At 32.2% G+C, this 12,129-nt stretch overlaps 1 long non-coding RNA gene across 1 annotated transcript; it reads right to left on the bottom strand.

The window, feature by feature from the left end:
* Positions 1–334: 334 nt before the first annotated feature.
* On the bottom strand, positions 335–1,973 carry LOC114735336 (uncharacterized). Its single transcript, XR_003739260.1, has 3 exons — positions 1,798–1,973; positions 1,534–1,714; positions 335–414 (listed from the first exon to the last, which is right to left on the bottom strand). It is a non-coding gene; the product is annotated as an uncharacterized LOC114735336 (long non-coding RNA).
* Positions 1,974–12,129: the final 10,156 nt, after the last annotated feature.

Genomic DNA, 12,129 nt, shown 5'->3' with positions numbered 1-12,129 from the left:
TCCAGCACAAATGATTCAGCATTAGGTTGAAGAACTAATTGTAGAAATGAATTATCTGTAGGATCATCCTCATATGATGAAGATAGAACAACAAGAAGGCATTTAGGTGACAGTGACCGAAAGGCACAAGCACGTGATTAGGCGACAGTTACAAACTCATCAACTCGAGCCCACGCAAGTAAAGCCGATGTCAAGGATCAGTAGCCATTTTTTCTTACTCTTCTCCTTTACTTCTTACGCATAAAGACACTCCCTTTTCCACTCACACTCGTCATGAATTAAGTGTGAATCATTTTTTAATTCATTCTTTTGTATGTGTGTGAAAGGAAACCAAATTTTTCTAACGGCCCGCCGACCTTATGAAATTCTTTCCTTGTATATATGTTCCTGTCCTGTTGGAAGCGCCGGGCAAAGCTGCGAAATTAGAGGAAAAACAAACCACTATCATAATCAGTGGGTTTTGCAGGAAAAACAAACCAAGTGAAACTAAAAATGGAGAAACACTTTTTCCCAAGTAAAAATCAAAGTGAATCCAGAAAAGGAAGAATAGAATCTTGGAAGCAATTGAGGAAAGAGATACGCACACAAAAGAGCACCTAAAAGGCAGAGTCATGTGCATCAATGAATGCAAATGTAAAAGCCCATGAGAGGTGAACATGCTCTATCTCTAGCAGCAATATGGTCTAGGGGTGAGCAACAAACCCATTACCCGCTAGCCCGCCCATAACCCATGAAATTTTTGCCCTCCATTTAAACCCCGCCCAATTAGCCTAAATAAGAAATTATAAACGGGCAGGCTTAAATGGGCGGGGTAACCCATTAAACGGGTTGGGCTATGGGCAAGGTATTGGGCTGCCCATACCCGCCTATTTTAAATTTTAAGTTTTTAAAATATTTTTTTTCTTTAATAGATGATATTGTTTCTCATTCATATTTTATCAAACCTTCATCATATTTGTCTAAGTTTTTATTTTATCCTTTAGGTAAAAGTTGGAACTTTCAAAGTTTATGAGACTTTATGATTGGTGACTATTTTTATGATTTTATCAGACTTTAATTGTTTGCAAATCTAAGTGAGGTTGTGTGATTGAATATGGTTGATGTTATTTCATATTTGATTTGCTATTTGGCATGCAAAATTTATTGACAGCTTCATAAGGTTACATATATAAAATAATTATACTGAAAAAAATTTAAAAAATAAATGGGTTACCCCATAACCCGATCAGCCCAAACGGACTGCCCCGTAGCCCATTTAATATGGCTACTACCGCCGGGTTATGAGTTAGCCTATGCCTATTTATAAATAAATGGGCAGGCTATGGGCTAACCTTCGGGTTAGCCCACCCCCGCCCTTGCTCAGCCCTAATATGGTCCAGCATTAACGTCACCTTCCTAAAGCGATAATGACAACAATTTTTTTTTTTTTTTTAGTTACAGGAGGGCGGGATCGAACCCGCATTACACACACCCCACGCACACACCCACACCACTGGGCCAACAGGCCGGTGGTGATAATGACAACATTAATACCTGCTTTTTTCCCGTTTTCTTACACTCGACTCCACTAAGCCTTCATTTTACTATGAGTGTCTTTGTCCCTTCTGATTTCAGAGACTCAACCCAACCGCTTTTTGGCTGCGTCTATAATATCATCGTACTTCTTCGAGCTTAACGATGGCGACGTTTAATCTCTCAGAGTAAGGGATCTTTGCTGTGGAATCAAGCAACCCATTACATTCACCCGTGTGTAAGTTTGAAATTCAAGAAACTATGGAATGGCATACTTATGCTTACCAAACTTTCAAAAAACAAAAAATTCACCCTTTCTTGCAAAGCTCAAGCCGGAAAGTAGATCCTAAGAACAAAATGAAAAGAGGCGTGAAGGAAATAGATATATGGATTCAATTTTGGAGAAAGGCTGGATTTTGAGCGTGAAGCAGTGAGGACAGTGAGGAATCCAGTTGTATTATCAATATTATGTGAACAGAGCAGAGACAGGAGCTGTTTAAAGTACTGAACTAACCGACAATGGCGAATGTCGCTTAAATAAAGAAGTGAGGAAAAACAACGTTCACTGCTCTTGTTCAGAATCATGGCTAGAATGGGATGAAGAATTTTTGTTCTTTATATATAAAATATGCATATGCGTGTGTATAGCGTGATGAAAAAACACAATACGAAGAATTTACCAAATTACTAGAATTTACATGTTCCCGTAGGGAATACTTTGGTATTCTTTGTCTTGATTTGATCGTCTGAAAATATTATTAATAGCATGGTACTGCGTGGTCGATGCAGAGTCAGTGTTCTAATCCAAGGTTGGGATTAAAAAAATGAGAGATGATTTGGAAGCAAAAAGTTGGCAGCACAAGGGTCAGTATTCGGATTTTGAGAAAGAAAGAGGCTGATTAGAATAAAGTCAGTGGAAAAGCAAAAGGATCATGGAACGTGATTCATAGCTAATAAATTATTAGTAATAACTGTCCGTATGAAGCCGCCCGCTTTATGTGATTGAAGCCTAACCCATGAAGAAGTTGGAAAACAGAGAGCAGAGTCAGGAGACGGATATGCTTTTGACGGTATCTGTCTTCCGCAAAAAATTAATTAATTTTACTGTAGACTTAATTATACATTGATTGTTAATTAATACCATACGTATTAGTCATCTGCACCTAAATTACTTTCAAGATATTTCACATAGACAAAAAAAAATCTTAAATTCATTAATCTTATTTTAAAATTTAACTTTTTAATTTTATTCCTATTTAACATATACTCTGTCTCATTAGACTAAAGTCAACACAGTAGTAAATGAAGGATAAAATTATATATTTATATAAAAAAATTATCTCTCTATCTCTTATCTCTGCCTTATAAATGAAATCAACAAATTTATTCTCTTTCTACCTTATAAATAAAATAAAAGGAGTATTTAACTTTTTAGCATCTATTTATGTAGGAGTATTATGTGTTGAATTCATATGATTAACTTTGATTTAGTAATTTATTTAATTTAAAATTATAATTTATAAACAAAACATGAACATATCAAATTCCTTTCAATGAATTTTTTTATTAAATAAATATTATTTGTTCGTTTAATTAGGCTTGTAGGGAAGTTTTTCATTATTCATTTCTACTCAGCTCTTTCATTAGCTGTGTAGTCCCGTCCCCCATCAAATTTACTAATTAATGTAACAAACTCTACTACTTCCACCTAGAGTATGCTTCTCGGTTCAAATATTAAAACATAAAATATTTGAATTCAAATAATAATTGAATAATCAGAACATTCTAGGTCTGGGTCATCTTGGTTAGGATCCTGGATTCAGGGTTTTGGTAAAGGGAATTTGTCATCTTGAAAGAAAATATTAAGAGGCTTAGGCAATAAATATTTAATAATATTGAGACTATTTATATCTCATAGGCCACCGCCTATTTTATTTAATTAATTATAAAAATCCTTTGATTTAGTGGCCAAAATCCATCCCCTTCTGACATGTATTTGCGTGTTTTGGGGGGCGGGCGGCATATGGATATATATGTAATATGCGCGTGTTTTAGATTTGATACACTGCTTCAATAAAACACACACACACACACACTCTCTACTTTATCGTTATAAACTGATTTTGAATCTTAACATGTTTTGGTTTATCAGAAATAATATCGTCCCGAAATTAGAGCTCAAAATATAGGAAATTGTCAGGATAAATAATGACAATTTTTTCCATCTGTATCCATATTAATTAGGGAGAGAGTTTTAAATATTCATCTGATCCTATTTATAAGATACTTTCACCATGTTTCATACAAATCAAGAAAAACTTTAAGCTGCATTAACTCTTCATTAAGATATAACAATTTTTCAATTTTATCCTTATTTAATATATATATACCTTCTGAAAAAATAACTATCTACACTACAATAAATGAATGACATTATAGTACATTCACGGTAAAATTTAATAAAGTAACGTATAAATATGACAAAAAAAATTCTCTCTATGTTCTATAAATAGAATAAAAGAGTATTTATTAGCATGAAATAAGGGGTGCAAGACCATTTTAAAAGCAGGACATCATTCCTCAAAAGAGATGCAGGCCTTGTTTAGATAGCAGGCCAAACCATGGTTTGAGACCCAAACCATGGTTTGGGAAAAAAAACAACCCAAATAGGCACAAATTATTTGAAATTATGATTTTGGAACCCAAAACCATGGTTTCAGGGAAAAGTGAATCCATTCTGCTTCTGGCTTAAATTGGAGAGTATGATTGTGCCTATTAGAGTAAATCTCAACAATAATATGACTTTAACACCCCTTAATTAATTTTTTATAAACATATTTAATCTTATATCTTATAAATATATACACATATTAATTATTTATTACTTATATTATCTTATGTATTATTAATTATGTTAGTAAAAATATATTATTAACAATTTTATTCTTTCAAATTAAAATATATCATACAATCTATGTTTTATGTAATTATCATATTAACTTATGTTTTTTTTAATAATTTGTACATATAAAAAGTACTTCTAATAACAACTATCCAAACACTCTCACTTAATCACTTTTTCACAAAATCTATTTTTTCCAGAATCTATTGTCCAAAAACTATTCTCTAAACCATGGTTTGGTTTCATCCAAACACACCCGCAATCAGGCAAAATAACAACCAACTTCTCTCATCAAGCTCAGCAGTTATTGACAAATAGGTGATATAGTTCGTCAAACGATGCAAAAGTTATCCTCCACCATATGGTAATAGCTTCACTAGGTATTTATTACAACTTAGACCATCTTTACATATGCGCATGGCTTCTCTCCGCTGCGTCCTTTTCTCCGCTGCCCTCCTATACCTAAACCACGACGTTTGGGTGGAAAATAGGGTTCAATGCTTCTTCTTTCTTTCTTTCTAATTAAGATTCATTGTCTTAAAATATTTTTAAAAAACACTCAATATTTTAAAATAATTTTTTGATATACTCAGAACCATAAATATCTTTTCAATAACACTCAGTATTTCAAAATACACTCAGCAGTTAGTGTTATTGGAATCCAAAATTATTTTAGGATACTAGTATACTACTGAAAAATGTACTAGGGTGCTTATTGTGCTAAAAAATTATTTTAAAACTCTGAATGCTCCTAAAAAAAACTTTTGAGGGTGTTGAGTATATTTTTAGGATACTGAATGTTATTAAAAAAAAATAGTTTATGGGACTGCCAAAAATTATTTTAAGATATTAAAAGAATAATTTAGGATGCCAAAAACGCCCCAAAGAAACCAAACACTTCAAAGCTAACCCATCTGCTTCTTTCTCCCGCGTGTTTTTTAGCAATAGCAATATCGTAAATTATTTTTTCAAGAACACCCCATATCTTAAAATAATTTTTTCTGTAACACTCGGTATCCTAAAAATATGCTCAACACTTTCAAATATTTTTTTCTAGGAGCATTTAGAGTTTTAAAATAATTTTTGTTATAATAAGCACCCTAAAAGTATTTTTTCAGTAGTATCCTAAATAATTTTGGGTTCCAATAACACTGAGTGCTAAGTGTATTTTTGAAATACTGAGTGTTATTGAAAAAATATTTTACGGTGCTGATTATATCAAAAAAATTATTTTAGAATATTAAGTGTTTTTTAAAAATATTTTAAGATAATGAATCTTATTTTTAAAAAAAAGGAAAAAGAAGCATTGACCGCTATTTTCCACCCAAAACGTTGCAGTTTTAGGTATAGGAGGGCAGCGGAGAAAAGGACGCAGCGGAGAGAAGTCATACGCCTTTACGTATATGTGTCTAACCAAAACCCCTCAGTGTGGGCGGAAAAATCAAAACCTGTCAGTTCTATGAATAATTAACTGCTAAAAATATCCTTATTGATTTTGAAGGACTCTTATCAGAGAATAATTTTAACATATATGATTGAAAAGAATAGTTTAAAGAGATTAATACATATTTATGATAAATATATAACTTAACTAATTTTTTAATATTATTAAATTAGTTATTATTTATTCTTGGGTAGTATCATCCATCACCCTTCATATGGTGTCCACCGATTCCACCATGACCACTGTTACCATTCCATCATGAGAACCTAACCATATATCCACCTCAAGAATGATATATCCTTCCTGATGATCTCCCACCTTTGTCATCCAGAAATTGTGGGCACAGAAAGCCCAACTCCCCAATGATGTAAGCAAGCACCAAAACAGATGCGACAGGGTACAAACGTGACGTCATGTATCTCTCTCAGTATTGGGAGGATAGCCGGGAATATTTGAAATAGAAACTAAACTATGATTTCAAAAGTGTTTTTACAGTTTATGAAATAAATATGTAAAGAAATTTGTTTTGTTTTGTAAAAAAATATTTCGTGGAAGTACTTTTGAGGATTGCCAAACAGCTCTACAGTGTATGTAATTTGACATTGATTTCAAGTAGGCTTCTATTTTGTGGTCCTTTTTGGTCGGACAATTAAATATTATAGGAAAAAATATGAGAAATATATGGAATGTTTTCTGTGCAATTAAAAGTATTTTCAAATCAAGTCTCAGTTAAGCCATAAGCATTAATATTAAAATCCCATCAATAAACATATTTTTTAATATTTAAACTTATATTATTCTCTCTCTAAGTAAAACTGCTTATCATCTCCAATATCAATTTATGAGTTGGTCGATGTTGAATTAATGAGACAGGAAGTAGGTAAAGGGAGGGCACAATTATTTCGCATGTGGATATGGGCGGCTGTTTCATTGTGTGGCCTCAATTATTGACCCCACTCAAATTTGCTCCAATCTATATATGGGAATAACTTATTTTACAATTGATAACAAAACTTGAAATAAATAAAGTGAGTAAAGATGAAAAGTAAAAGCAAAATTTAAAATTTGAATGAACGCTGTTTATACTACCTCCGGTCTTAATTATAAGAGCTAGTTGACTAATTTGATGAGATTAAGACAAGAAGTTAAGTTAGTTATTTGTAATAAATATGTATTATCTTTCCTGAAATATCCTTATTAATCAAGTGTATTGACTAGAACTATTATTGTTAGAAAAATTATCTTGAAAAAAAAAAATATATATTAGAGATAAAGTAGATTGGGATTTTATATTTAGGACAAAAATAAATTCAAATAAAATTCTATATTAAAGTTGGACGGTAGTAATTAAGAAAAAACAGATTAAATTTTATAATTGATAACTTTTTTAATACTATGAATGTTTTGAACCCATTTGCTCACTAGGCCTTTCTCTACTTGAAATGAGAGGCAGGGTCCGCAGGGAGGCGGGAGGCGGGAGGCGGAGATGCAGAGAATAATAATACTCCTCCAGTCTTTAATATAAGATCCATTTAACTAATTTGATTAGATTAAAGAAGTTAGGTAAGTTGATTAATCATAAAAAAGTGACACATTTTTCCTAAAACACTATAATCATCTGTCTTAATACTCCATCTCTCTCTTCTATTTGATTATGGTTGATGGAGATAGGGGTAATTTAGAGAAAATTGATAAATATGAAAAATAATCTTATATTTAGGACCAAAACTAACTCAATAATTGAGTCTTATATTAAGGACAGGAGGAGTAATAATCAATTATAAGGATGAAAGGCGAGTGAGGAAATAAAGAATGGTTTTGGCGTGGCACTGTTGCATCCACAGAAATGCCAAAAACCATTCACTGAAGCCTGCAGTTCGTTGTCCGGTGTCCCCTGACCATTCACCAATAATTTGCTTTTGGTCGCCCCCCATCACTGCCACCTGTTCCCTATATTACCCCTCCACGCGTCTTTCTTCTCCCGCTTTCTTCCTCAACGATTATGATTGTCACTGTTCATTTAGTACTCTAGTACCTTAATTTTATTTTTAAGGTATAATTTTATTTTTCATTTTTTTATTTTTCATTTTTCATTTCTAATTTTTTTAATGAAATTTCACTTATTTTTGTGTAATTTTATCTCTAATTTATAAATACAACTATAAATAAATTGTACCTAAAAAATAAAATTAGAAATAAACTTTACCCTGCAATATTTAGAAGTTGGTTGGGATTGACTGATTGAGTTTGGTTTGAAATATAAACCTTTCATTTATTTTATCCCTTATTTTTATTATTTTAAAAAAATTATTCTTATTGATTACAGATATTAGGACAACTGCTATAAATGAGTAGTTTTATTAAAAGCAAATGATTTTAGAAGTTATTTTGAAAAAATCAACATGTATATTTTACTAATAATAAATTTAACTATATTTTCAATCCACTTAAATTAGTTAAATATATCTTATATTAAGGATTAGAACTAGAATGCTATATCAGTATAAAATTAGCTTATTTATTTATTTATTCAAATAATATTCCTTCCGTTATTGTATATTTCTTCAGGTTATATTTTATGAAAAATACGAAGAAATTTCGAATTATTAACTGAGAAACTTGAAAAATATTTTTGACTGTATGAAACTAAAAATTTATCAACGTGAACGATCACTTTGATGCTTGGAAGTAAAAAATTATGATTTTTTTTTTCCCTTGCCTGGGGAAAAAGATTAAGAACTGCGTTGAGTACACTTCCTACCAAATGGTTATGATATTTGGAAATGTGAAATTAGTGAAACTATTTTAAAGCAAAAAAAAAATGTGATGTCAGTAATGATTAATGTGTATACACTATATACATTATTTCTTTCTTATACTTTTTTTTAAAGTATTTTACAAATTTACCACAACCACATAGTGGGAAAATGAATCGAGTACCTTGTATTATATTTTCAGGTCACAAGGGAAAAATTATTTAAAATCTGGTACTAATAATTACTTTGGTAAATACGAGATCAAAGTTACGCAAGAGATGGCCTGTATTCTCGCCTTCCACTGCTCATCATACATTTTCACTTGTAACTGAATAACATTGTCGTCTGACACCATGATTTTGCCTTGACTGCTATTGCAAGAAACTGCCGCCTTACATATTTTTTTTAATTAGAAGTAATTTTATTTGAAATATTATTAAAAAACTAAATGCCGACACTTTTTTTAATCAAAAATTTAAATTCTGATTCATCATGTTGTAAAAGATTAGTGCATTTCACATAGTTTTGTCCTCCGTATATGGGTTTTGGGCCCGAGTTCTCATGAAATGACTGTCAATTTTGTTACTTGTAGCCCATGATTAGCTTCGCTAATCTATTTATTGAGTTCTAATTTTTTAGCTCTAACTCGTGATTCCCTGCATATAATACTTCGAAGGGTTTGGTTTACTTCTATAAGGTTCTTCGAGGACTTAAAATCATTTTTCTTGAAATGCTCCTGAGAAGTAAATAAAACGAGCTAGTCCAACTGATTAATAAAGAAAAATGATAATAATTAATTCAGGAGAAAAAAGGAAAAGAAGAATCAATTTGTAGACCTTAATTAATCTTTCAGTCTGTCTTGAATTAGGTAATTATCTCTTAATAAAACAAACAAAAGTAAGCAATTTACCCATATATTTATCAAAGTTACGGAAATTAAAGTTGTATACTGTTCAAAAGGAATTCCACGTAAATAAGTTGGGTCAATTTCTTTGGGGAAAAAAAGAATAAATCATGTTTATTACTTATATGGTGATATCTTGATGGGACATAGTAATTAGCTAGGTGAATTTTTCATAACACCACCTTCTATCCTCAAATAAGAGCTAGTTTGATATTTAGTGTGGTCTTAAATATGAGATTCCAATCCACTTTAAATCTCTTATATTTTTTTTAAATAATCTTTGTAGTAGTTACTGTGTTAAAAATTTATTAAGTAGTAGTTTTATCTAATACTCATGATTAGTAGAGGTATTTTAGCAAGAAGAACATCTATTTATTATAAATAACTAACTTCAACTAACTTTTTTTAATCCCCTCAAAAATTAATCGAGTGTTATATGAAGGACCAAGAGAGTATCTTGATAGGGAACACATAACTAGACAAGAACTGTAAACTTTGAGCCATATGTTTAAATCCTGGGAAAAACAAACCACAAACACGTTTAAAATAACAAAACCAAACTAAATTGAAAGAACATCTATAAAGAGACTGAAAAATGAACAATTTCCCCCAGATATAATAGAGTTACGATACAGAGATATACATGGGAGATGTGTTTGCTATATGTGACGATGCAAAAACGAAAATCTCCATTATTTTCTCCGACAAAATTAAATATACAACCTTTGCATCTCCAATCCCTCCACATATCACAACAAATTATGTCTGTATATAAATATCAACAGTACGAGAGAAAAAAAAAAAAAGAGAGAGAGGCCACACCCACATACCACAAGTCCACAACCATATCAACACAAATCTTCTTTCCGGGACCATCCAACACAATAATCTGGCTTAGTACGTGTGGGAATAATTTCAACACACAGCAGTTCATTTAATCCCAGAAAACATCACAGCACCACCAAATCCACCGTAAAGCCCTCCATCATCTGTAACGAGAAAGAAAAAAAAAAACCAATTAATAGCCAGAATCAATAATCTGGACAGGGAAAAGGATCAGATTGGTTCAGATTTCAAAACTAGCCAGCTGGTTTCGGAGACCAGCTAGCTCATAGTTTATAATCTGATAATATATAATCAAAACAACTGAAATATATACATCACATATCAGTGACCAGCACCGGGGCTGGGACATCACCGTGTTTTCGATAGAAATCATAATCAGAATAATCATCATGCGGCGGAGATCGATCGTCCTCGCCGCCATAATCCTCCATTCTCATCATCTTCTTCTTCTTCTTCTTCTTCTTCAGCTCCTGAGTAGCGATTTTCTCATTATAATTTCAGCATCCTGCAGCATCCTCATGGCTTATCAATCTTCTGGAAGTAGCAGAGATCTGTCGGGACATGAGACACAGAAGAACAAGGCAAATGGCCATCACAATGAACACAGATGATCTGGGCGCCATTTCATGATCTATGAAAAAAAGTGGCAGAAGTGGGAGAGAGATATATCAATGGAGAAAGAAAAGCTAAGAAGGAAGAAGGCTTAAAGCTTATAATGCAATGAAAAGGCGTGGGTGCTTTGAATTTATTTATAAGGCATGATCATGGCATGTGCCTCGTTTTGTCAAAAGTAGGGAACGTAGAGCATGATTACGCCCTTACAAAGGTGAGGGCCACAAAGAGCATGCACCAACTTAATATGTGTTAATAGACTCCAGAAGCACCTCTCCCTTTTCTCTCTCTCTCTGTCGCCCTTTGTGTCCATTATCGTTACCCAGTGATCGATTCTTTCTGGTGATGACAAACAAGACAAAAAGACAGATATTCATTGGTTCATGTCTATCCTTCATCATATTATGTTTTTCATTAACGGATGATGATGATTGATGAACTAAAGTTGGGTTCCAGTTGAATAAGATATAGACACGATGGATTTTTTTTTTTTCACTCTTCTGACCATTTGACAGCATATAATATCAACTTTGATTTTTAGTTACCGCCGCTAGAAAGTTTTTGATTATTCCATTTTGACTACTGTAGGTTGCCAAAAAAACAAGTTCAGGAGAGGTCATGTAAAAGATAATAAGATGAGATTAAATCAGAACTGACACCACCATAAAAGGTCTATTTTCATTTGTTATTGAGGCCTTTTTTGTCAGTTTAAAAATAAATTATATACTTGCTTGCTTAAAACAGATGAATATGGTGCGCACGGATTAATAAGTATGCAGCATATTCGTTTGCTTATATGGATGCTCATATTTGTCTGTTTTCTCTTAACCAGAGACGAAAATGTTTTTTAAAACAAAATGTGAAAATTTACAGTGAAATAGATGAGTATGAGTTATGTTCATGTGAGCCCAACAAATGTGTATATAAATAAGAGTGCTCATACTCGTCTGGATGTGAATGTTCTTACTTATCTATTGCTTATACCAAAAGAGTATATTTGATATTTTTTTCTGTTTTATACACCAGACAGGTATTGGAAGGTGTAAATAAGGCATTTTGTAGCAGTGTGGAAAAGTTCCTACACCCAGGAGGTGAATGATGTAAAATCAATATGTTAAATGTATCGTAATCAACATGGCGAGCATGCCATTGA

Source organism: Neltuma alba, unplaced genomic scaffold, assembly GCF_004799145.2.
Source record: "Neltuma alba isolate B1F8T4 unplaced genomic scaffold, ASM479914v2 tig00013203_pilon, whole genome shotgun sequence".
NCBI classification, from domain to species: domain Eukaryota; kingdom Viridiplantae; phylum Streptophyta; class Magnoliopsida; order Fabales; family Fabaceae; genus Neltuma; species Neltuma alba.
The sequence above is the reverse complement of the archived record's forward strand: the minus strand, read 5'-3'. Positions and strand labels throughout refer to the sequence as shown.